The sequence below is a fragment of the Leucopleurus acutus genome, assembly GCF_964270905.1.
Source record: "Leucopleurus acutus genome assembly, chromosome: 9".
NCBI lineage: Eukaryota > Metazoa > Chordata > Mammalia > Artiodactyla > Delphinidae > Leucopleurus > Leucopleurus acutus.
The window spans coordinates 69369107-69395967 of NC_139144.1; the positions used below are offsets into that span (position 1 = coordinate 69369107).

Here is a 26861-nt window from a genome sequence, read left to right on the forward strand (position 1 = left end):
AGTTTAAGAAACACTGAGCAATCAAGAAGATATTTGATGAGTTAAAAGGGGTTTTGTATTCTAGTTGAGTGGCAGGAAGTTAAGTTAGGCCAAGTAGTAACTAATAAATGATTTCAACAGGTAGTATTACTGAGAAAATTAGATGTGTATCCTCAGAGTATTTAAATCTTTTTTTTCTAATTTGTGTATCATGTACTTTAGTATTTTCAGTGATTTTTTGGTATAATTTTTTTTCTGTTTTTGATGTTTTCTGTTCTTTTGATGAAATTCTTTCATCAAAAGCCAACCAAACAGAACCCTGAGTTTTGAAACATGCTATATATATATATATATATATATATATATATATATATATATATATATATATATATATATGCCTGTATTAATTCCATCTATGGGATGTTTGGTTATTTATTTATTAATTTTTAATGGCAGTTTTCATTTAAATTATATTATAAACAACATTCCATTTGGCTAATTTATAAGATCACAGCATAATTATTCTAGCATAATTTCTAAAGAACAAATTAGTTCAAATCACTAACAGATTTGCTGAAATTGGTTATGTAATATAGTATTTTAGCAGAATAAATGATTTAAACTAACATAACTTGTGGAGGTTAATAGTAACAAACTTGAGAATAATTCATAGACAAGGTTAGAAATATACTAATATTAATGTTAATGAAATTAACATGATTCTTCTATATTTTACTGATGTAACTAGTCCAGAAAACACATAGTAAGCAACAACAAGAAAAAATTAGACCTCCAATAGTGACCAATGCTGTTGAATATAATTATAAGAAATTATAAATTGGCAGGTAAAACTCTAATCCTAAATATTATATCCATGTGATATCCCTGTAATTTGTTTTTCTATTTTTTACATCTTTATTGGAGTATAATTGCTTTATAATGGTGTGTTAGTTTCTGCTTTATAACAAAGTGAATCAGTTATACATATACATATGTTCCCATATCTCTTCCCTCTTGCGTCTCCCTCCCTCCCACCCTCCCTATCCCACCCCTCTAGGTGGTCACAAAGCACCAAGCTGATCTCCCTGTGCTATGCGGCTGCTTCCCACTAGCTATCTATTTTAAGTTTGGTAGTGTATATATGTCCATGCCACTCTCTCACTTTGTAACAGCTTACCCTTCCCCCTCCCCATATCCTCAAGTCCATTTGCTAGTAGGTCTGTGTCTTTATTCCTTTCTTATGCCTAGGTTCTTCATGACTTTTTTTTTTCTTAAATTCCATATATATGTGTTAGCGTACGGTATTTGTCTTTCTCTTTATGACTTACTTCACTCTGTATGACACACTCTAGGTCCATCCACCTCTTTACAAATAGCTCAATTTCGTTTCTTTTTATGGCTGAATAATATTCCATTGTATATATGTGCCACATCTTCTTTATCCATTCATCCGATGATGGACACTTAGGTTGTTTCCATCTCCTGGCTATTGTAAATAGAGCTGCAATGAACATTTTGGTACATGACTCTTTTTGAATTATGGTTTTCTCAGGGTATATGCCCAGTAGTGGGATTGCTGGGTCATATGGTAGTTCTATTTGTAGTTTCTTAAGGAACCTCCATACTGTTCTGCATAATGGCTATACCAATTCACATTTCGACCAACAGTGCAAGAGTGTTCCCTTTTCTCCACACCCTCTCCAGCATTTATTGTTTCTAGATTTTTTGATGATGGCCATTCTGACTGGTGTGAGATGATATCTCATTGTAGTTTTGATTTGCATTTCTCTAATGATTAATGATGTTGAGCATTCGTTCATCTGTTTGTTGGCAGTCTGTATATCTTCTTTGGAGAAATGTCTATTTAGGTCTTCTGCCCATTTTTGGACTGGGTTGTTTGTTTTTTTAATTCTTGAGCTGCATGAGCTGCTTGTAAATTTTGGAGATTAGTCCTTTGTCAGTTGCTTCATTTGCAAATATTTTCTCTCATTCTGAGGGTTGTCTATTGGTCTTGTTTATGGTTTCCTTTGCTGTGTAAAAAAAACTTTGAAATTTCATTAGGTCCTATTTGTTTATTTTTGTTTTTATTTCCATTTCTCTAGGAGATGGGTCAAAAAGGATCTTGCTGTGATGTATGTCATAGAGTGTTCTCCCTATATTTTCCTCTAAGAGTTTGATAGTTTCTGGCCTTATATTTAAGTCTTTAATCCATTTTCAGCTTATTTAGTGTATGGTGTTAGGGATTGATCTAATCTCATAGTTTTACATGTACCTGTCCAGTTTTCCCAGCACCACTTATTGAACAGGCTGTCCTTTCTCCACTGTACATTCCTGCCTCCTTTATCAAAGATAAGGTGACCATATGTGCGTGGGTTTATCTCTGGGCTTTCTATCCTGTTCCATGGATCTATATTTCTGTTTTTGTGCCAGTACCATACTGTCTTGATTACTGTAGCTTTATAGTATAGTTGGAAGTCAGGGAGCCTGATTCCTCCAGCTCCATTTTTCGTTTTCAAGATTGCTTTGGCTTTTCGGGGTCTTTTGTGTTTCCATACAAATTGTGAATTTTTTTGTTCTAGTTCTGTGAAAAATGCCAGTGGTAGTTTGATAGGGATTGCATTGAATCTGTAGATTGCTTTGGGTAGTAGAGTCATTTTCACATTGTTGATTCTTCCCATCCAAGAACATGGTATATCTCTCCATCTATTTGTATCATCTTTATTTTCTTTCATCAGTGTCTTATAATTTTCTGCATACAGGTCATTTGTCTCCTTAGGTAGGTTTCTTCCTAGATATTTTATTCTTTTTGTTGCATTGGTAAATGGGAGTGTTTTCTTGATTTCACTTTCAGATTTTTCATCATTAGTGTATAGGAATGCCAGAGATTTCTGTGCATTAATTTTGTGTCCTGCTATTTTACCAAATTCATTGATTAGCTCTAGTAGTTTTATGGTAGCATCTTTAGGATTCTCTTTGTATAGTATCATGTCATCTGCAAACAGTGACAGCTTTACTTCTTCTTTTCCGATTTGGATTCCTTTTATTTTCTTTTCTTCTCTGATTGCTGTGGCTAAAACTTCCAAAACTATGTTGAATAAGAGTGGTGAGAGTGGGCAACCTTGTCTTGTTCCTGATCTTAGTGAAAATGCTTTCAGTTTTTCTCCATTGAGGACGATGTTAGCTGTGCGTTTGTCATATATGGCCTTTATTATGTTGAGGAAAGTTCCCTCTATGCCTACTTTCTGCAGGGTTTTTATCATAAATGGGTGTTGAATTTTGTTGAAAGCTTTCTCTGCATCTACTGAGATGACTATATGGTTTTTCACCTTCAATTTGTTAATATGGTGTATCACATTGATTGATTTGCGCGTATTGAAGAATCCTTGCTTTCGTGGGATAAACCCCACTTGATCATGATGTATGATCCTTTTAACATGCTGTTGGATTCTGTTTGCTAGTATTTTGTTGAGGATTTTTGCATCTATGTTCAACAGTGATACTGACCTGTAGTTTTCTTTCTTTGTGACATCCTTGTCTGGTTTTGGTATCAGGGTGATGGTGGCCTCGTAGAATAAGTTTGGGAGGGTTCCTCCTTCTGCTATATTTTGGAAGAGTTTGAGAGGGATAGGTGTTAGCTCTTCTCTAAATGTTTGATAGAATTCGCCTGTGAAGCCATCTGGTCCTGGGCTTTTGTTTGTTGGAAGATTTTTAATCACAGTTTCAATTTCAGTGCTTGAGATTGGTCTGTTCATATTTTCTATTTCTTCCTGATTCAGTCTTGGCAGGTTGTGCATTTCTAAGAATTTGTCCATTTCTTCCAGATTGTCCATTTTATTGGCACAGAGTTACTTGTAGTAATCTCTCATGGTCTTTTGTATTTCTGCAGTTCAGTTGTTACTTCTCCTTTTTCGTTTCTAAATCTATTGATTTGAGTCTTTTCCCTTTTTTTCTTGATGAGTCTGGCTAATGGTTTATCAATTGTGTTTATCTTCTCAAAGAACCAGCTTTTAATTTTATTGATCTTTGCTATCGTTTCCTTCATTTCTTCTTCATTTATTTCTGATCTCATCTTTATGATTTCTTTCCTTCTGCTAACTTTGGGGTTTTCTGTTCTTCTTTCTCTAATTGCTTTAGGTGCAAGGTCAGGTTGTTTATTTGAGGTGTTTCCTGTTTCTTAAGATAGGATTGTATTGCTATAAAATTCTTTCTTAAAACTGCTTTTGCTGCATCCCATAGGTTTTGGGTCATCGTGTCTCCATTGTCATTTGTTTCTAGGTATTTTTTGATTTCCTCTTTGATTTCTTTAGTGATCACTTCATTATTAAGTAGTGTATTGTTTAGCCTCCATGGGTTTGTATTTTTTACAGATCTTTTCTTGTAATTGATATCTAGTCTCATAGTGTTGTGGTCAGAAAAGATACTTGATACAATTTAAATTCTCTTAAATTTACCAAGGCTTGATTTGTGACCCAAGATATGATCTATCCTTGAGAATGTTCCATGAGCACTTGTGAAAAATGTGCATTCTGTTGTTTTTGGATGGAATGTCCTATAAATATCAATTAAGTCCATCTTGTTTAATGTATTATTTAAAGCTTGTATTTATTTATTTTCATTTTGGATGGTCTGTCCATTGGTGAAAGTGGGGTCTTAAAGTCCCCTACTATGAATGTGTTACTGTCGATTTCCCCTTTTTATGGCTGTTAGTATTTGCCTTATTATTGAGGTGCTCCTATGTTAGGTGCATAAATATTTACAATTGTGATATCTTCTTCTTGGATCGATCCCTTGATCATTATGTAGTGTCCTTCTTTGTTTCTTCTAATAGTCTTTATTTTAACATCTATTTTGTCTGATATGTGAATTGCTACTCCAGCTTTCTTTTGGTTTCCATTTGCATGGAATACCTTTTTCCATCCCCTCACTTTCAGTCTGTATGTGTCTCTAGGTCTGAAGTGGGTCTCTTGTAGACAGCATATATATGGATCTTGTTTTTGTTTCCATTCAGCCAGTCTGTGTCTTTTGGTGGGAGCATTTAATCCATTTACATTTAAGGTAATTATCGATATGTATGTTCCTATTCCCATTTAGGTATTTTCCTTCTCTTGTGTTTCTTGCCTAGAGAAGATCCTTTAGCATTTGTTGTAAAGCTGGTTTGGTGGTGCTGAACTCTCTCAGCTTTTGCTTGTCTGTAAAGGTTTTAATTTCTCCATCAAATCTGAATGAGATCCTTGCTGGGTAGAGTAATCTTGGTTGCAGGTTTTTCTCCTTCATCACTTTAAATATGTCCTGCCAGTCCCTTCTGCCTTGTAGAGTTTCTGTTGAAAGATCAGCTGTTAACCTTATGGGGATTCCCTTGTGTGTTATTTGTTGTTTTTCCCTTGCTGCTTTCAATATGTTTTCTTTGTATTTAATTTTTGACAGTTTGATTAATATGTGTCTTGGCATATTTCTCCTTGGATTTATCCTGTATGGGACTCTCTGTGCTTCCTGGACTTGATTAACTATTTCCTTTCCCATATTACAGAAGTTTTCAACTATAATCTCTTCAAAGATTTTCTCAGTCCCTTTCTTTTTCTCTTCTTCTTCTGGAACCCGTATAATTCGAATGTTGGTGCATTTAATGTTGTCCCAGAGGTCTCTGACACTGTCCTCAGTTTTTTTCATTCTTTTTTCTTTATTCTGCTCTGCAGTAATTATTTCCACTATTTTATCTTCCAGGTCACTTATCCGTTCTTCTTCCTCAGTTATTCTGCTATTGATCCCTTCTAGAGTATTTTTAATTCCATTTATTGTGTTGTTCATCGTTGCTTGTTACACCTTTAGTTCTTCTAGGTCCTTGTTAATTGTTTCTTGCATTTTCTCTATTCTAGTTCCAAGATTTTGATCATCTTTACTATCATTATTCTGAATTCCTTTTCAGGTAGAGTGCCTATTTTCTCTTCATTTGTTAGGTCTGGTGGGTTTTTATCTTGCTCCTTCGTCTGCTGTGTGTTTTTCTGTCTTCTCATTTTGTTTATCTTACTGTGTTTGGGGTCTCCTTTTTGCAGGCTGCAGATTCGTAGTTCGCTTTGTTTTTGGTGTTTGTCCCCAGTGGTTAAAGTTGGTTCAGTGGGTTGTCTAGGCTTCCTGGTGGAGGGGACTAGTGCCTGTGTTCTGGTGGATGAGGCTGGATCTTGTCTTTCTGGTGGGCAGGTCCACGTCTGGTGGTGTGTTTTCGGGTGTCTGTGGACTTATTATGATTTTAGGCAGCCTCTCTGCTAATGGGTGGGGTTGTGTTCCTGTCTTGCTAGTTGTTTGGCATAGGGTGTCCAGCACTGTAGCTTGCTGGTCGTTGAGTGAAGCTGGGTGTTGGTGTTGAGATGGAAATCTCTGGGAGATTTTCACCATTTGATATTATGTGGAGCTGGGAAGTCTCTTGTGGACCAGTGTCCTAAAGTTGGCTCTCCCTCCTCAGAGGCACAGCACTGACTCCTGGCTGCAGTACCAAGAGCCTTTCATCCACAGGGCTCAGAATATAGGGGAGAAAAAGTATAAAGAAAGGCAGAAAGAGGATAAAAGAATATAAAGTAAGGTAAAATAAACTTATTAAAATAAAAAATAATTATTAAGAACAAAAAAAAATTTTTTAAGTAAAAAAAAGCAAAAACGGACGGAAAGAACCCTAGGAGAAATGGTGAAAGCAAAGCTATACAGGCAAAATCTCACACAGAGGCATACACATACACACTCACAAAAAGAGGAAAAGGGGGAAAAATAATAAATCTTGCTCTCAAAGTCCACCTCCTCAATTTGGGATGATTCGTTTTCTATTCAGGTATTCCACAGATGCAGAGTACATCATGTTGAGTGTGGAGATTTAATCCGCTGCTCCTGAGGCTGCTGGGAGAGATTTCCCTTTCTCTTCTTTGTTCACAGAGCTCCCGGGGCTCAGCTTTGGATTTGGCCGCGCCTCTGCGTGTAGGTCGCCGGAGGGCGTCTGTTCTTTGCTCAGACAGGACGGAGTTAAAGGAGCCGCTGGTTCGGGGGCTCCGCCTCACTCAGGCCGGAGGGAGGGAGGGGCACAGAGTGCGCGGCGAGCCTGCGGCGTCAGAGGCTGGCATGGCGTTGCACCAGCCTGGGACGCGCCGTGCGTTCTCCCGGGGAAGTTGTCCCTGGATCCTGGGACCCTGGCAGTGGCGGGCTGCACAGGTTCACCGGAAGGGAGGTGTGGTGAGTGCCCTGTGCTCGCACCCAGGCTTCTTGGTGGCGGTAGCAGCAGCCTTAGCGTCTCATTCCCGTCTCTGGGATCTGCGCTGTTAGCTGCGGCTGGCGCTCTGGAGCTCCTTTTAAGCAGCGCTCTTAATCCGCTCTCATAGCGCACCAGGAAACAAAGAGGGAAGAAAAAGTCTTTTGCTTCTTCGGCAGGTCCAGACTTTTTCCCAGACTCCCTCCCGGCCAGCCGTGGCGCACTAGCCCCCTGCAGGCTGCGTTCTCGCCGCCAGTCCTCTCCCAGCGCTCCGAGCGAAGCCCGGACCTCAGCTCCCAGCCCCGCCCACCCCGGCGGGTGAGCAGACAAGCCTCTCAGATTGGTGAGTTCTGGTTGGCACCGACCTTCTGTGTGGAAATCTCTCCGCTTTTCCTCTGCACCCCTGTTGCTGTGCACTCCTCCGCGGCTCCGAAGCTTTCCCCCTCTGCCACCCGCAGTCTCCACCCGCGAAGGGGCTTCCTAGTGTGTGGAAACGTTTCCTCCTTCACAGCTCCCTCCCTGGTGTAGGTCGCGTCCCTATTCTTTTGTCTCTGTTTATTCTTTTTTCTCTTGCCCTACCCAGGTACGTGGGGAGTTTCTTTTTTTTTTTTCCCTTTTGCGGTACGCGGGCCTCTCACTGCTGCGGCCTCTCCCGTTGTGGAGCACAGGCTCCGGATGTGCAGGCTCAGCGGCCATGGCTCACGGGCCCAGCCGCTCCGCGGCATGTGGGATCCTCCCGGACCGGGGCACAAACCCGCGTCCCCTGCATCGGCAGGCGGACTCTCAACCAATGCGCCACCAGGCAGACCCCGTGGGGAGTTTCTTGCCTTTTGGGAGGTCTGAGGTCTTCTGCCAGCGTTCAGTAGGTGTTCTGTAGGAGTTGTTACACGTGTAGATGTATTTCTGATGTATCTGTGGGGAGGAAGGTGGTCTCCGCGTCTTACTCTTCCGCCATCTTCTCCTAGATTCGGGATGTTTGTTTTTTAGAACAAAGGAGTGTAGAAGGAGACCACTGATTTAACCAGGTAAATGATGGAGGGAAATGGCTTTAAGCAGATTGGTTGTAAAAGTAAATTAAAGAAATTTATGCCAAAGACGGCATCTTCAGCTGACACTTCATGTAGGCATGCAAATCGTGACCTTCCCATACTACTCCGATTTCTCTGTTCATTCTCACTTGCTTTTCTTGGAGACGACATTTCTTCACACAGATTTTGCCTCTACTCAGTATTCACTTTGAATCCTCCCTCAAAGCCTCTGTCCTCCTGGGAGACTTCAGAGTGGCTTCTCCTGACTCTGATCATCTCTTTCCTTTAACCCTTCTGCCACTAACATATCCCATGTACCATAACCCGTGGCTTTTTCTGTCTCTGGGATTGCACAGAAAACGCACCCAAAGGACAGGACAAGTGTAGTCTCTCCCTTTGCAGTCTGACAGCTCTTCTCAGAGGGGAAAGGTCATTGAGAAAGGATCTAACTAGAGACCAGGATGCTCACTTCTAGTCCACATTCCACCCCCAGTTAGCCACGGAACTTGGGCTCATCAGGCATCTCTCTAGTCTGTAAGAGGTGTTAAAAGATAACCTGAAATATATTAAACATGTGAAGAATTTATTTGAGCAAAAATAGATTTGAAACGGGCAGCGCCAATCAGGAAGTGGCTAGGTGGCCAGGGGAAGGACGGGAGCCAGGGTTAAGCAAGTTCAGAGAAAGTGAAGGAGTTTGCCTGGCTATAGCTTAAATCCTAGTTTGCTCTTTGTGATTGATTGTTTCTTAGCGCTTCAATTTCATAACTTTGGCGCGTTTACAGGCTTAGATTTTGGTTTATGTTTGCCGTGCTGGCATTAGAGCTGCCTCAGTCTAATGGTTTTCTTGTTTAATTAATTGAACAGCAGATATCAGCTGCTCACCTGCAGACGGAACTGATGTGACAGGTGAGGTAAATGAGATGTGCTTTGTAAATTGTAAAGTGCTCTGTGAACGTGGCGACTCTGCATCCTGTTCAGTCTCTCTGGTCGGCCGCGACCATTTCCTGGGCATCTGACCTGTGCCACTGCACAGGGCCTTGCTCTGGGAAAGCCTGGCGCCTGGTTAAATGTCCTGCTGTCGCCCGCTGAAATTCTTAACCGCTTTGTCTTTTCACTTGTGGTTTATAAGTCAAGGCTGAGGGAAAATGGAGCACAGGAAGAGATGCTTGGAAATAAGCATAATATGCACCTCCTCTGCTCCTTGCTGCCTTATTTGAATGTGATGCAGAATTCCAAGATATTTGGGGGTTAAGTATTGCTCAAATCCACTAGGAGGTAAGATATTAAGACTATGACTGAGTAAGGGGTGGGAGGCATTTACTGACTGCTCCTAGAGACCACACATTCCCGGTTGAACCAAGACTTGTCTCTAATGCAGAAAGAAGGCCATGATGGCATTCTGAAAAACAGAAACAGCCACAGAGCTCTACCAGGCCCTTTCTTACTTGTGTTACTTCCTTGCATTAGCCAACCACTTACACTGAAAGTAATGACATGAAAAGGAAAAATAGGGCTTCCAGTTCCTTCTCCTTTTAGTTCTTCCTTACACATCAGTCAGCCAGTGTAGAGTGTCAGTAGAATGTATGCGTATCAAGAAAGGAAATAAAGATGGTGGTGATGGTTGTACAATATAGATGTACCTAATACCACTGAACTATCCACTTAAAAATGGTTAAGGTGGTAAATTTTATGTTATGCTTATTTTACCACAATTAAAAATATTAAAAATTAATTTTAAAAAGAAGTAAAATAAAACCAGTTGAATTAATTTTATGGAATGTTTCTGCTGTTCTGGTGAGAATGAAATATACATGTACTAGCCAAGACATATGAATTACATAATTTTGTGATACTGCAACTGAGTTAAATTCTCTCATATTTTCATTTAAAATGACATTGCATAATATAAAGTGAATGATAAAATTTCTTCCATTTAAAGTTTTAATTTAAAAAAGTTTGAATTATGTTAAATAGCAAATATTAAACAATATGACAAGTTGAGAGAAAGACTACAAAAGAAAGGAAAAAATTATATTTTAGTACTATTAGAGGCATTGTTTTTTCTTGCTTTTTAAACGAGGGGCCCCAGATTTTCATTTTGTATTAGACCCTGCAAATTATGTATCTTGCCCTGTTCATCTGTACTGTATTTACATTGGTGAGGAATGTATTTGGAAAATGTAAAGAATGCATGTAAACCCACATATATAGCTTTGTGAGCACAAAGTTCCCAGTGGGATGCTAAAATAGAGATGTACACTTTTTAAAAAAAATTTATTGGAGTATAGCTGATTTACAATGTTGTGTTAGTTTCAGGTTTACAGCAAAGTGAATTGGTTATATATATACATGTAACCACTCTTTTTTATTTTTTTTTAGATTCTTTTCCCATATAGGCCATTACAGAATATTGAGTAGAGTTCCCTGTACTATATAGCAGGTCTTATTAGTTATCTATTTTGTATATAGTAGTGTGTATATGTCAATCCCAGTCTCCCAATTCATCCCTGCCCCGCCCCCATCCCCTGGTAACCGAGACATACACTTTTAACCTGAGCCTTTTACCCATGTCATGTTGTTAATAAGCTTATTCTGTGGGTTCTCTTGCTTTACTTTTGTCTTCAATTCATTTCTTGATATATATGCTATTTGAGAGACTATTCAATGTCTCAGCCTGGCATTCACAACAATGAAAAGTTAATGAAGCAGAAAGGATTTTAATTGTTCATAACCATCTTTTCACTTTTACTAATTCCTTTTTGGGTTTTCCATACATCTTCTTTAGGTTAAAAGAATTCTCAAAAATAAAGGAAGAAAGAAAGAAAGAAAGACTTTTAAATTCTCACATGCATTTTCAAGTCCTTCTTACCAATTCCATAGTAATAAAAAGAAAAAAGGAATGTTCCCTGCAGCTCTGAAGACCCCTGAGTGCTAAGTTAGACATTGAAAGTTGGTCTGCCTCGCTTTTAATCACTCTTTACATCTGTTGTTCCTTTTTATAACTTTTCTTATTTGCCTTGTGCTAATATTTTCATATTATTGATTACTGACAAGAAGAAGAAAAAAGCGCTTAATAAGTTCCTTTCTTCACTATATTTCACTGATTCCATTTTATCCCCTCCTCTTCTACCTTTCTGTACCTATATCATCACTGACTCAAATGCCTGTCATCTTCAAAGCATGCTTGAGGCCTGTGTCTCGGCTGCAGGGAACCAGGCAGCTATTAAACCTTAGCATCTTGCTGTTCTTTTAAAAGTGAAAGGGTCAAGAAAATCCACCCTGTTGCCCACTTGGTAGATCATTCTAAACTTAAGCTGTTACTTTTGTTTTTAAGGGATATAAAATATGCTGCCTTTCATATTAAGAAAGACCCTATTGTCCTCCTTTACATAGAGCCTGCACTTTGAATTGTATTTCCAGTTGGAGCAATGATCCATCCACATCCCGTTTCAGGATCGGCTCTGCGACCAACAGCCTACCGTGAGAGGTACATTTACTGGGGTGATTGGTGCAGTCCAGTTTGTAGCTGAGAAACAGATTATCCGCAAGCCAGGTTTATTAGAACCTGTTTTCTGTTTCACTAATATGCTCTACTTTGATATCACCAAACTTAATGGACCCTTTCCTGTGCTTTGGTTAGCTCTACTTTGTAGCATTTGAACACTGACACCTACTTTTTCCTCTTTTGGTTTCTAGGTCATCCTTTTCTCTTTTTTATTCTTTCTCCTTATAGTCATATATCTTTTTCCAGCAGCTTCTTTCCTCTAGCAGTTGTTCTTAAGTGCCAGTGTTCTCCAACGCTTGTTCTCAGCCCTGTTTTCCTTTTACTGTATAATATTCTCACTTGGTGATCTCATTCAAACCATGGCTTCAACTGCTATGTCTACCCTGTTGACTTCTTTCCTGCCTAGATCTTTCTTGAGTTGTTTTCTATATATTTATGGTATCAATTAGGAAATTATCAGTTATTACACAAAATCTGACAAACAGCTGAAAAAAATAGTGCATATTTTTTCCCACTTACTGAATAATAAATCCAGAGATAGTCCATCTATGGCTTTTGCAGAAGACCTTCTAGTCAGTAATGATCCGAATTCCACCTGCCTTTTTGCTCCAGCATTGTTAGCATATTGGCTTTTGTCTTCATGCTTATTGCTTCCTAGTCATGCAATGGATGCTACATCTCCTGGCATCACATCCAGAAAGGGAACATGGAGGAAGGAATAAACAGCAGAGTCATTTTTTTAAATTAGAAAGCAAAATATTCACTAGAAAGCCCACCCAACATATGTTCAGATGCATCTCTGATAAAGTTTCACTTGGCTGTCCATAATTTTAAGGTGGACTATAAAGTTGATTATTAAACTTTCTTCTTCAATAATGGATAAAGGCAAGGGAGAATTTAGTTATGAAAAATTCCTCCATAGTTTGAGGTACCCAATCCAGCTTTGGCCCATCTATTTTCAAACTTAACATCTCCAACTGAATCTTCCACAGATACCTTAAACTCAGTCTACAGATTTTTTGGAGTGGGGCAAAAATTAGAAAAAAGGAATGGCAAATGGTGAGTTCCCTGTTTTTGTGGTTTTAGCCTGGGGATGAAAATCATGTCTTGATATAAGGCAGCTGAAACATCCATAGAAAACCTACTAGCTTCATGACCAGAGGAATCAGAGGACAGAACTTATGGCAGCTATAGCTGAAGGAAAGTGAGGGGGCCATCCCAGAAAGGAGAGAGCCTGAAAATGGAAACCCCAGGTATGTGTAAACTCATACTTATAAAATTATAAAAGATAATGGTACCTATGATTTTGTACATTGGTTGATATGAAACGTTTCCAGAAAGGTTCAGAGAAATTCATGGAAGCCTGAGGGTGATTATAAGAGAGTCAGGTAGACTTTCCTGGAAATTGTACCACTTTAACTAGATCCTGAAGGATCCACTTTGTTCTTCCAAGGAAGGATGACAAAGATGCATGACCAATGAGCCATCAGAATCAATAAAATTCTTGGCCCCTATAGTTTAAATCTTAGGGAAAGGAATATGGGTAATCCTATAGATATTCCTGCAGGGAAAATTTGAGTCCCAAGTGATTTAGGGAAGCTCTTTAGAACTAAAATATATATGAAGCCTATACCTGGACTTCTAGATGGAGAATGATAGAAGCATCTGATTAACTCTCTCTTCCTTAATTAGGGATAAAGTAAGTGCATGTAACATTAACAGGTTGCTGCAAGCTGGAAGAATGTCAAGATAAGGCCAAAGGAGAGAGAGAAATTCAGAGCATTTCATTTCTTTGTCAAAAAGCATGGCTACCCATAGTAATGGGTACTGCCCATTGTCTAGCTGGCTTAGATCACACCTGTAAGGATAGATTCAATGATGCTAAAAATGAAAGAACTTAATTGAGATTTGAATTGCCATCCACTGCAGTTGAAACAGTTGTTAAAGTTTGTTTCTAACCAAGTTAATTGCCTATATTTTCTGCTAAAACAAAAACAACATTCTTCAGAACAATATAACAAAATCTGGAGACTCCACAACATAAATTTTGTGATGTTCAGGATAAAATCTATTTTTACTTGAAATATGAAGAGACAGGAAAATGTGACCATTTTCAGGGGGAAAAACAATCAGCTGAAGTGAACCCTTGGATGATCCATATTTTTATTTTTCGGAAAAGAATTTTAAAGTAGCTTTTATAAGTATGTTCAAGTAAGTAATGAAGGGAAAGATTGTCTCAGAAGATGAATGGAAAATATAAAAAGATCAAAACAAAAATTCTATACCTGAAAAGTATAATATCTGAAATTTAAAAATATTACACTAGTTAGTAGCATAATAAATTTGACAGAGAGAATCAGTGGATTTGGGGAAAAATCTAAAAATGAGACAGAAACTATATCAAAAATAGAAAAATCTTAGAGACTTGTGGAAAATTTTCAACAAATTTAAAATATAGTCAATCAGAATGTGGAATGAAAGAAGAGAACAGATCAGAAAAAAAAAAATACTTAAAGAAATATTGGCTCAAACTTCCCAAAGTTCTTGAATGAACATGGCATCCCTAGGGACAAAATAGGTAGGCAACTAAATACTCTCGTACAATACTGGTACATAATTCAAAATGTAGCAAGGATAGATGACCTGAGGATGATTTCCCCAACAAAAAGCCATGAACTTTTTCCCAGGTGCCTGAGACATGTTTTAGATCCAGAGACCACTGACTAATGAGGTGACAGTGTCCACAGGAGGAAGGATTCTATATAACCATTGCAAAAATATATCAATGTTTTAATGATGCCTTCAGTCCTTCCCCGAAAGAACCTATATCCATTTACTTGGGTAAATGTCCCCTGGGGAAAGAGGAATACCCAGACATTTTGAGGATTATTAGACAGAAGTCTTAAGTTGACATTAATAACGGAAGACTGGGAAAGACATCACTGAGCCATGTTAGAGTAGGAAGCTATGGAGACCAGGTAATAAATGGAGTCTTGGGCCAAATTTGGCTTACAGTTGGCTGGGTCCATGTACTTGGCCAATGGTCATTTCGTTATTCTATGAATGTATAAATGGGGCTGACATAATTGACAGAATAACTCCTACTTTCAATCCTTGACCAATAGGGAAATAACAGTCATAGTGGGGAAGGCCGCCCTACCTACATGTGATAAGGGAGAAATAAAACACAATATCTCATCCTGCTATATGTGTATGGAAGAGGGGATGGCAGAAACTGGTGCCATCTTTAAGGATCTCGAAAATGTAGGGGTGGTATTACCTATTGTGTTTTCGTTTAATTCATCAGTCTGCCTCCTGCAGAAACCAGAAGGACCTTGGAGAATGAACATAGACTTAATTACCCACTTAATCAAGTGGTAGCCCTGATCACACCTACTATGTTAGACATGTTATCTATTTTTAGAGCAAATTAATATGGCTGAGGGATTATGGTATGCATTCTTTTCTATCCCAACCAGTTAAGAAGAGGATAAACAGTTTACATGCACATGGAATAGACAAAAATATACATTTAGGATTTTCTCCCAGGGTTGTGTTAATTCTTTTATGTCTAAGCTTTCTTGAATAGGGCACAAAAACATGAACCATAGAGAAAAAAAATAAGATAAATTGGATGTTATCAAAATTAAAAATGTTCATTCTTTGAAAGACACCATTAAGAAAATGAAATTCAAAATGTAGAATGGGAGAAAATATTCACAATAGTATATTTAACAGAGGACTTAGGTCCAGAATATATGCAGAACTCCTATAACTCAGTAATATGACCAACAACTCCTTCCCCCAACAACAAAAAATTGGTTAAAATATTTGAACAAATACTTCACCAAAGAAGATATATAAATGGACAAAAAAACACATGAAGAGTTGTTCAACATCATTAGTCATCAGAGAAATGCTGATTAAAACTACAATGAGATGCTACTATAAGCCTGTTAGAAAATTGATAATACCAATCGTTGGAGATGATGTAGAGCAACTGGAATTCTCATACATGTTTGGCGCAAATATAAAATCATATGGCCACTTTGGAAAACTTGAAGTTTCTTAAAATGTTAAATATATGCCTACCATATGAGCCAGATATTCCACTCCTAGGTATTTTTATAACAGCTTTATTCATGTGAGCCTCAAACTGGGAACAACCTCTTATTCCACAACTGCAAATCTAACTCATCTGTAGAGACGAGTAGCTTAATGGTTGCCTGGGGCTGGGTTGGGAGGGAGGGATAAGTTACAAAGGGACTTGAGGAAATTTGGGTGGGTAGTAGAAATGTTCTGACCTTAATTATGGTTGTATTTATACATCTTTAAATGTCTGTCAAAACTCATTGAATTATATGCTTCAGATGAGTGTACTTTCTTGTACATAAATTATACCTCAAAATTAATTTTAAAAAATCTACAGTGATTTTCAGTATACCCAGGATAAAGAACAGATTTGCTGGTTAGCCTGAAAATTCTTTCTTTATTCCGCCCCATAGGTAATTGCTCTTGCCTTAACTGCTGGCACTCCTCCATCTAAACCATAATCACTTATACTTTCCGAGTGCATCACACTCCTGCAATCTAGGGTCCCTGTCCCTCTTTCTCTACAGGGATAACTTTTACTGATTCTTTAACAGTCAGCTTATGCATACTCTTCTCCAGGAAGTCTTCACTGGTTCCCTGGTGTGAGTTGATGACGCTCTTCTGTGTTCCCATGGGACCCTGCACTCACCTCTCATGTAAGAGGCTGTGTTTTACTCTCACCTTTTTTCTTAGTCTCCTCACTAGGTTTAAAATTCTGTAAGGAAAGAGACCACACTTGTGGTCACCTCTCTATCTTCAGTATCAAGCCTAGAGTAGATATTCAGGTGCTTATTACATTTTTGCTAAGTTATTATATGTAAAAATCAACGTTTTGACATTTTACATTGCTATTATTTGCAAGTTTGAGGAAATGGGACCATATAAGAAACTTCTGGAGGAGAGGCTCATGTGTGAATATTACGGAAAGTAAGAGGATAACTTTCATGAACTCGGCTTTATTCTCCCATACACTTTCTTCTTGTGCTTCAGAACTACTCTGTTGGTAAAAATGGAAGATAGAACTTACCTGTGGTCTCCTTCTTAGAGGTTCTGTTCTTTCTCACAGCGCGTGCTCACTCTCAGTGGTCTCTGGTTCTCAGAGTAACCTTTCACCATATCGAAAGGTGCCTGCCTTCTGTATCTCCTCTCCCCAGGCGTTACTCTTTTTTCTCCTGGTTCTTGTCTATCCCATTATGCACAGTCATTTCCACTCTTATTTGAAACCTCATGCTCTTTTTAAAAATCATGGTAGCTTAATAAAACATAATGGTAGGATTTCAGGCTTGATACATAGGAAGAGTGATGCCTGATTAGGCTGAGAATTGCTGTGTTTTGGAAGGTATTGTTGATACCATTTTTAGGAACTTAAGAGTTGCATGAAACTAGTAGCATGTGATCTTTGGCTTAGCCAAGGTCTCTCTGTTATTGGACATGACAAACTCTAGGCTTCCAGGCTTTATCCTAGAGGAGAAAATTGTTGTAGAAGGAAAAAGTGCTAGGATTATATCTTTCTTGTGCCTTTTCCCCATAAGCTGAAAATGGTATTTCTCTTTTTTCTTGACACACATATGATTTGTCTCTTTCTCTACCTGTATCCAAATTTTTAATAGTATTTAATAATATTTTTCTCTCTCTTTTCACACTTCTCTGTCTTTGCCTCTTTCTTTCCTACTCCTTCTCTCACCCTCTCCGACATGGCATCCTCATGAAGTGCTCTGAAAGGTTTTGATGTATTCCACTTTCTCTTGTGTGGCTCATTTTTAATAGTGTTTTCTGAAGGGTGAAAAGAAACGACCATTGTTACAGTTGTTAGAGTAATACCAATAGTAGTGATTGTTAACAATCAAAACAATAATAATGAATGTTGCCATTATTTACATTCTTGAGGGGATGATGTGAATACTAGAGTCCGTTATGTTTTAAAATACTCCTTCGAGGGAATGCTCCACATAAAATATAGTAATTGTTCCTAGCATTTTGATTAGTATTTGGGTAAAACACTCTTTGGAACGAACAGTGTAACTGTTCGTTCCAAACTGACTGATGTGTGACTGTTTCTGTCTTTTTTTTTTTTTTTTTGGTATTGAGAATATAAGCTCTGTGAATTGATTGTAGAATATTACTGTGTTAAAATCATATCAACATATCAATGACTCAACTTTCCCCTTTAAAAAAATAGTTTCAGGTGGAAAGTTCAAAGCCTTTACTTTCTAGGGTTGTTTCTTAAACAACTCAATTCGCTGTATTGTAAATATGCACAAAAGGATCTGGTATTGTTTTGGGCAATATTTAGTGCAGGACCACTTTGTCAATCCATCACTCCCACTTGTGACAGAAGATGGAAAGGTCACTGGAGTGGACATTTTTATGGCCAACTCAAATGATGCTCTTGCATTAATTAAATTTAGAATCTCCCCAGCCACTAAAAACGTAAACTCCTGGGCTTCCCTGGTGGCGCAGTGGTTGGGAGTCCGCCTGCCGATGCAGGGGATGCGGGTTCGTGCCCCGGTCCGGGAGGATCCCGCGTGCCGCGGAGCGGCTGAGCCTGCGCGTCCGGAGCCTGTGCTCCGCAGCGGGAGAGGCTGCAGCAGTGAGAGGCCCGCGTACCGCAAAAAAACAAAACAAAACATAAACTCCTTTTGCAGAAAGGATAAAATATGCAACAGAAATAGCTTCACTTACACTACACATTTTCAGGATGCTTAGAGTTGTGTACATATGCTCTATGGAAGGTTTCTGTTTTCTTGAAAATACAATTTGACTCCATGACAGAATTATAAAAGGTGACCATATAACCTGCTCATGTTCATAAATATGCCAGGTTTGTTTGCAGGAGTGAAATTGTTTCTAGATTAAGCCAAAGATGAAAATGTAGCACTAAAATGAAAGTACTTTCCTTGTCAACTTTAACACAGAAGCTGAAAAATCCTCATACATAGGAAAAAAATGAAAACGAAATAAGCTTTACCTGAACCATTGATTACTCAGCTAACCTGAAGATTAAACTGAGGGTGCCTTTAAAGGAGGAGAAGGCTGTCATTGATGAGCTCAGATGAGAGGGTTTTAGGAGCCCTCTCACGTAAACGTGAGATTACGTGGGTTAGGTCACAGGCAAATAGATGGGATGGCCTGGTTCAGGCCTAACAGTAGGAGCTTATTCAGGACAGAGAGGAAGAAACGTAGCCAGAAATTCAGTCGGCTTATCGGGAAACAAGGGAAATAAATTTATTAAAGGCAAGAAAATACAGTGCGAATGACACTTTAATACTAAAGGTTACTGACACACTTGTTAAGCTTCCTTCAAGTGTGCATATTTGAAGGTGGGTTATTCCTAGTTGGAGGTGAAATTTTATGATCCATTAATGCATATTATAAGTAGTTTGTATTTAATTGGAGTAACATGTACATACTCATTTATATCACAGGGTTTTTTTAATGTTAAAAGGAATCACCTGTTACTTCCAGGGATTCTTCCTTTTACATCAATGAGTGATAACTGAAAGTATCTTAGGATTGATACATTCACCATGTTTTATTTTATTTATTTACATAATTATCCCACTATCTTGGATTTTCACTGACATTTTCTGTTTCAACGTGTAGGGGACAAATAATAACGATAGCTTCTGAATCTTGGAAGGGTGTCAGCAGCCTCTATAGCTTTCCAGGAGAAATTAACTTTCTCCTCCTGTCCTTGTTTTAAATTCAGCCCCTTGTTCTTGTCTTGGGACTTCGGTGGCTGAGAACTGAGAAACGGTGTTGCTTCTGCTCCTAGGACTTTACTTAGCAATATACACTAAGCACCTGCGCTGCACCAGGAGCTGTTCTGGGCTCTAGGGAGAGAATAGACCAGGGAGATTCTGTTCTAAAGAGGAGAAGCCAAAAATAAACACTAAGTGAATTTTAAACATTGCTCTCTACTGTGGAGACAGGAAAGCAGGGTGATGTGAAAGAGTGACTGACACTGGGGGATACAAAGACTCTAGACTGAGAAACAAACTTTTCTCTGAAGAAATGAAATTTGAGCCAAGTTTTCCAGGTACCCCAAACAGCAAGTGAAACGGCCCAAAGGTTGAATAAGCTGGGTATGATCAAGGACAGAAGGAAGGCTGATAGAGTTGAACAAAAGGGTTAGTAAAGCTGCAGTGATGCCAGGAAGATAGGCAGGAGCCAGATCACGGAAGTGCTCATAGGCCATCAGGACTTGAATTTTAAGTGCAGAGAGAGGCCATGCTTTGTTACTATTGTGGAGGTGGTGCTTAGCTTAATCAAGGGTGTGACATATTCTGAATTTTTTTCTTTAAAGATGGATTGAAGAAGGGCAAGACTAGATGCAGGGAGATAGGTCGGATGTGCCTGAAGGATTCGAGGGCAATATGATAACAGAGAAGGTAACATGAGATAAAACTGAACCAGGTGGAGTAACCTTGAGTTGGCCTCTGCCACCTGTAAGGCCAAGCAGGTGTAAACCTCCAGGATTTGGTTTCAATGCTCACAGTTATGTTCAATGAGTATTTTCCTCTTCCCCTTGTAGACTGCAAGTAATAAAACAAAATCTATCATTAGTCATTTATTGCTTAGACTAAATTCTCCCTTTCCAAATGCAAGTACTTTTCTGAAAGGTGCTATATTCAGACATTAAAAGCAAATTCAATAATCATAATGTTACCCAGCCAAACTTGGGTCTGCTTGCCTGCCTGCAGTAAAACTGATCTACTCACACTGGGCTGTGGTGAAGGAAGGTGCAGCATTTATTGCAGGGAGCCAAGCAAGGATTCTGGGGCAGGTTGTACTTAAAAGATCCGAACTCCCTGAAGGCTTTCAGGGAAAGGTTTTTAAAGACAGGGTGAGGGAGGAGGGTTGTGGGGTGTGTGACCAGCTCAGAAGAATGCCAACCAGACGTTCTCCTGATTGTTTGGTGGTAAGGTAATTGGGAGTCAACATCATCAACTTTCTGGTTCCAATCAATCTGAGGTTTACGTGCTTGTGGGCATCATACAGTTAACTTCTGCCTGGTGGGGGTTTCAGTATCTGCAAAACAACTCAAGGGACAAGGCTCAGAATATTGTCTACAGCCCTTAAGGAGGAACTAAAGCTCCTTAACATTGTTTAATGGTTAAACTATTATTTTTTTGTCTTGCTTGACTGATTTCCTTTTTTTCTCCATTTCCTCACTTCTCTGATTAAATTTATTCTTGGACTAAAGTTTTTCTACAGACAAAAGGCAGGCAGAGGACATGGGCAGGGGTGGGGTTGGGGGGGCGGAAACATCTGCTCCTGAAAGGCCACATAAGGTCTTGCTTGGTTAAAATAACATTTCTTATGTACCATGGAAGATTCTCTTCACCAGAAAAAAACCGCTTGGTTAGAAGGGCAAGACAGACACAGAGGAAAACGTAAAAAAATATGGCATTGCATGTTCTTGATCCGTTGATTTGCAGGGACTACCGTATTGGATTTTTCTGTATCCTCTCTATTACAGCACTACATTTTAGCTACCGAGAAAATGTTTGTTGACAAATATTGTTGCACTCTCCAGCATTCGCATCTTAGTTTAATAGTCTAATTCTCCCATGTGATAAACACATGTGGCTTTTTCAAGAAGCCTGCTTGTGGATATTCAACTTCACACATGATGAAGCACTAGATTCTTTTTTCTGAAGGGTAATCAAAGATGATGTTTTTTGGGGGGAGAATAGTTTAAAATTGAATTCCTTTGAGTTTCATCATATAATATTTGGCCATCCTGCCATGTTTTGAGCAAGAGAGCATATGTTTTATGAGGCACAGCTTGAAAGAAGAACAAATTCAACGATGAGAGACGAACACCAGTCAAAAGCAGGGATTCAGTCAGTGCATCAAATAATATTTTTAAGAATTCGTCATGGGCAAACATATTAGGTACCTTGTGGGACATAAGGCCTTAGGGAAACTACATATATACTTATAAAAGATAGCGGTACATATAATTTTGTAAATTGGCTGTTACAAAGCATTGCTATAAGGGGTCAGAGTAATTCAGAGGAGTCTGAGGGTGATAGTAAGAGAGTTTGGCAGACTTTTTAAGAAGTCATAGCAATTTAAGTGGATTCTGAAGGATCCACATTGTTCTTCCAGGAAAGAATGACAAAGATGCATGACCAACGAGCCATCAGAATAATAAAACTCTTGGCCCCTACAGCTTAAATTTTAGGGAAAGGAATATGTGTAATCCTATAGTAGACATTTATGGATGGAAAGATTGAGTCCCAAGTGTTTTGGGGAAGCTCTTTAGAATTAAAATATATATAAAGCCTATACTTGGATTTCTAGACAGAGAATTATGGAAGCATCTGATTAACCCTTTCATTCTTAATTCATGACAAAGTAAATGCGTATAACATCAACAAGTTGCTGCAAGCTGGACGTCTAGAGAAGAGAGAAACATTCAGTGTTGTGTTTCTTTGTCAAAATATATGGGTACTGACAGTAATGGCTTATCTTTGTTTTTCTTTTCTTGTTATTTGGATTCTGTAAGTTCTTTTAAAAGAAATAGACAGTCTATGTAGTTACACTATTAAAAGAAGTTAAAAAAAGGTTTTAGCTTGGGGCACAATTATTCAAGTAGAGTTGCAAAACACAAAAAGAGTACATATTTAAAATTGTGCTCTGGTGAGTATGTTTGGTAGCACACTTTTAATCTGGCCTAAATTACTTTTTTTTCATAGTGGCTTCTTGTTGTAGTCTATAGTAGGGAATGGGGTGACAAGTCGGTCAGTTTTTTCCATATCTGGATGAATACTTCTCATTCTGTAAGCCTGTCACAGATTTTTAATTTAATTTAATTTTTTTAGTGGAGCTACTCAGCTGGCGGGATCTTAGTTCCCTGACCAGGCATTGAACCTGGGCCCACTGCAGTGGAAACGCAGAGTCCTAACCACTGGACTGGCAGGGAATTCCCATCATAGATTTTATTTTTGTTTTCTTATTTGAAAGGAACACATATAATCAGGTACTTACTCTATTCTCTTTAAAAAAAAATGAAAAACTGTATATTGGTACAATTTAAACAAAAGAATTATATTCTGATGAAAAGAAAACATATAATGTTATGTTAATATTTTGGAAATAGAAGTATTAATTGCTATTTTAGAAAACATTTCAAAATTTCCTCTATTCTAAGCCAAAAGTAAATGTTTATTGATTTTACCATGTGCGCATCAACTGGGAAAAATGTTCTGGTTAACAAAAAACAGCTCATTATGATTCTTGACTTTATAAAAGCATACATTACTGAAGAGAATGTTAAGCCCATAGAGTAATAGTGACAAGGAACAAGTGGATGTAATACAGATAGTTTATATATTTTTTTATATTATCAAGTATTATATATATATATTTTTGATTTTGCCCAAACCAAAGTGAAATAAAACTCTCCTTTAGGAGCAGCAAGTATTCTTATTAAAGGAAACATAAAAAGGAAAAATAAATTTACAGAGATTGTCTAGTTCCAAGGGATAAAATAAATATACATTTTTTTGTTGTTTATTTAGATTCATACTTCAATGGTGAGAGTTATAGAATTCAGTGTATTTTATCTTTATTTTTTTATAGAAAGAACCTGATTTCTATTTTTAAAATTACAGCATGCGATAATTTAGGCTTTCTTGAAAAACAAGAATGTATTGTGTTGAACATTGAATTAAATATGGTCCCTACTGAATGAATGAATCTTGAAAAATTGCTAAGTGGAGTGAGTCGTCATGAAGGAAAAGAAACCTATTTTAGAGCAACCATGTTTATCATTTAATATATGTTTACTGTCCCTATTATTTCAACAAAGAAAATACATATTCCAGTAAAAACCAAAATTTGCCTGAAGTTAGCCAATATAATCTTTCCCTTTTGCCTTTTTAGCTGCTACAATCATATATGTAATATATAATTATATCTATAGTATAGGTATAATATATATATCATATTATATATATATATATTGAGCAATATTTTTCTCTTCTTCCTATAAGCTCTCCTCTCTCTGTTTTCATTTTATACCTGGTATAAAATAGCTGATGACACTGAAACAGATGTGGAACAACAACATACTAGGAAAACTGTACCAACGGGATCCTCTAAATAGAATTGGATCTCCTAAACTTAAGTGACCATCCATGGTTCTACATGAGCTGCTGGGATCTCCCTAATGAAATGGCCACATGTGAGCTGAATGGCATGGGCTCGCGTAGGAGCTGAGAGTTGGAGTAAATAATAGTAGTAGTAGTAGCTAACATTTACTGGGTATTTAATATGTATTAAATATACTACTGACTGTTATATATATATATGCATATTTATATATTCTTATTTAATGTAAACAATTCTTACAGTGTAGGTATCATTACTAACTCTACAGGTGAGAAATCCGACTTTAGTAACATTAAGTAACTTGCCCAATTCACACAAGTGTCAATACTAAATAGCAGAAAATAGCAGACTGAATTCAAATTCAGGCCATCTGGCTGCAGAGCCCATACTGCTAGCAATGATGCCATTCTACCACCACAGGTGAGCTCCTAGGCTCCTTTTATCTCTGAGATTATAAAATTATGATTTATGTCTTCTCCTTCAAGAACTCAGTAAGGAGATATCACTCAACAACATATTCCTTGGGAATATAGCTTTATGTATGAAGGCCTGGAAATATATCTAGCTAATGATTATGGTTTGAATAGTAGAAAAGAGATGACATTACAACTTATTTTTAGTGAATTACTTTAGTTAGATGTGGCGGTGTTGTTTTTTTTTTTTTTTTTGTGGTACGCGGGCCCCTCACTGTTGTGGCCTCTCCCGTTGTGGAGCACAGGCTCCAGACACACAGGCTCAGCAGCCATGGCTCACGGGCCCAGCTGCTCCGTGGCATGTGGGATCTTCCCGGACCGGGGCCCGAACCTGTGTCCCCTACATCGGCAGGCGGACTCTCAACCACTGCGCCACCAGGGAAGCCCAGATGTGTTGGTTTTTAGTAACCGAAAATAATGATTCATTATCACAGGCCAGGACAACCTTTGCTAAGAGAGTATTTATATGTTTGTTAGTATTTGATGTGAATCGAAACAACCATAAAGTGAAAGAAATACTTTAGGGTAAATGCCTCTAAATTTAAAACTAAAAACTCACTTTACAACTGTGAGCATTGCCAAATTATAATGTCATATAATGACATTAGAGATTAAAAAAATATTTGCGAGCTATGGCTACAATAACATTTTCATTTATTGGTGCTTACATAACACATTCTCAGAGGCTTTAAAAAACAATTTTCAGACATCTTGGAAATGTTCTAGCATTTCAGTAAGGTAAAAAGCAAATATATACTAATTTGGAAGATAGAAAAAACATAACCAAAAATAGATTAAGTAGTATGTTCAGTGTCACTGAATAAATTGGAATTAGCATGCTGTATAACTCTTCTCATAGAAATGATTTTCATATCACTCCTCTTGAACCGCAGTAAAAGCCTATCTCAGAACTCTGCTCAAGTTAGCTCCTCTGTTTATCTTGTTAGCTAGGATGACACAGATTTGCATTAAAAAATCAGTAGCTTGAGAACATCCTCATTTAAATGACAGGCAGAGAAAAATATGCCACAAGCAATAATGCTGGAAAGTAACTAAAGAGAGAGAGGAGGAAGACTATGAGAGTATATGTTATGAAATTGGTTTTCATAGCATTGAAAGAGTCATGAAAAGAAGCAAGAAGTCAATGGTATAAATAGCTTCCAAGCCATCGAATGAGATGAAGACTGAATAGTGCTCACTAATTTGTGAAAACAGGAGCTATTTGTCAATCATGCTGAGTTTGAGATTCAATTGAGTAGAAGAGATGGAATCTAGATTGTGATAGTTTGAGAAGTGAGGAGACAGAGTGTAGATAACCTAGATTTTAATTAGTTTGACTGCAAAAAGGGTAGAGATAAGTAATAGCCAGAGGAAGTTTTGAACTAAGAAGATAACTTATAGAATTTGGAAATAGTGTTAATTTCTGACAGTGAAACCAAAAATATAAAATTAACTATTTGTAGAGGAACCTAACCCATGCACTGGTTTGTATAGATGAAAACCTAGGAAATATACATGATCAATCAAAGCAACTAATGCATTTCTTTATAACTGGAATGCTACTAAGAAGCTGTAATATGCCCTGCCTTATTTTATAACCTAATCTAACTTATGTGCTAATGGAAAGAAAAAAAAAGAATACCTCACAGCAGTGTGCTATGGAAATTTGCTCAACAAAGAAGTGCAGTGCTTATGGGAAAGATGGATTTAGAGCACAATATGTAATGTCATATATCAGCGACATAAGGAACGATAGAAACCTAGTAAAAATAATAGTACAGTTTTACACATGTTAAATGGATATGAAAAAATAATACAATAAATAGACACTTTAATTTGAAAAATTCCCATGTTTGCTTCTGGAAATGGGCTTCAGAAGGGTTTCAGCTTATGAGTTATTGTGAAGTGGTAGAAGATGGGTGTATTAGTTTTGTAGGGCTGCTGTAACAAATTACCACAAACTGGGTGGCTTAAAGCAAGGGAAGTTTATTCTCTCACAGTTCTGGAGGCTAGAAGTTTGAAATCAAGGTGTAGGCAGGTCTGTGCTTTCTCTGATGGTTCTAGGGAAGAATTCTCCCTTGCCTCTTCTAGCTTCTGTTGGTTGATGGCAGAATCCTTAGGATTACATAGGTACATCACTTCAGTCTCTGCCACTGTCTTCACATAGCCTTCTCCCCTGTGTATCTGTTTCTTTGTGTCCAAATCTCCCTCTTATAAGGACATCGGTCTTACTGGAGTTAGGGTTCACCCAATCTAGTTCACCTCAGTTTGACTTGCTTACATCTACAAAGACCCTATTTACAAGTAAGGTCACATTTATAGGTTCCAAATGGACATGGATTTTTGAAGGTCATTATTTAATCCAGTACAACGGATCATATGAAATTAGAAAGCTGTAACACTAGATGTGGATGGGACTGGCTTATAACACA

General features: G+C 38.0%; 1 protein-coding gene across 4 annotated transcripts in view; it reads left to right on the forward strand.

Moving 5' to 3' along the window:
* Positions 1 to 26861, forward strand: part of DNAJB9 (DnaJ heat shock protein family (Hsp40) member B9) — a 562457-nt gene that overhangs the window by 412112 nt on the left and 123484 nt on the right. For 3 of the 4 annotated variants that reach the window (XR_014326469.1, XR_014326470.1, XR_014326471.1), the window contains 2 exons: positions 11629 to 11722; positions 12827 to 12993. The gene's annotated coding sequence lies outside the window, so the exon portion shown is untranslated. Of the gene's footprint in view, positions 1 to 11628; positions 11723 to 12826; positions 12994 to 23880; positions 23969 to 26861 lie in introns of those variants that run through there. The other variant, XR_014326472.1, reaches the window with a different exon arrangement.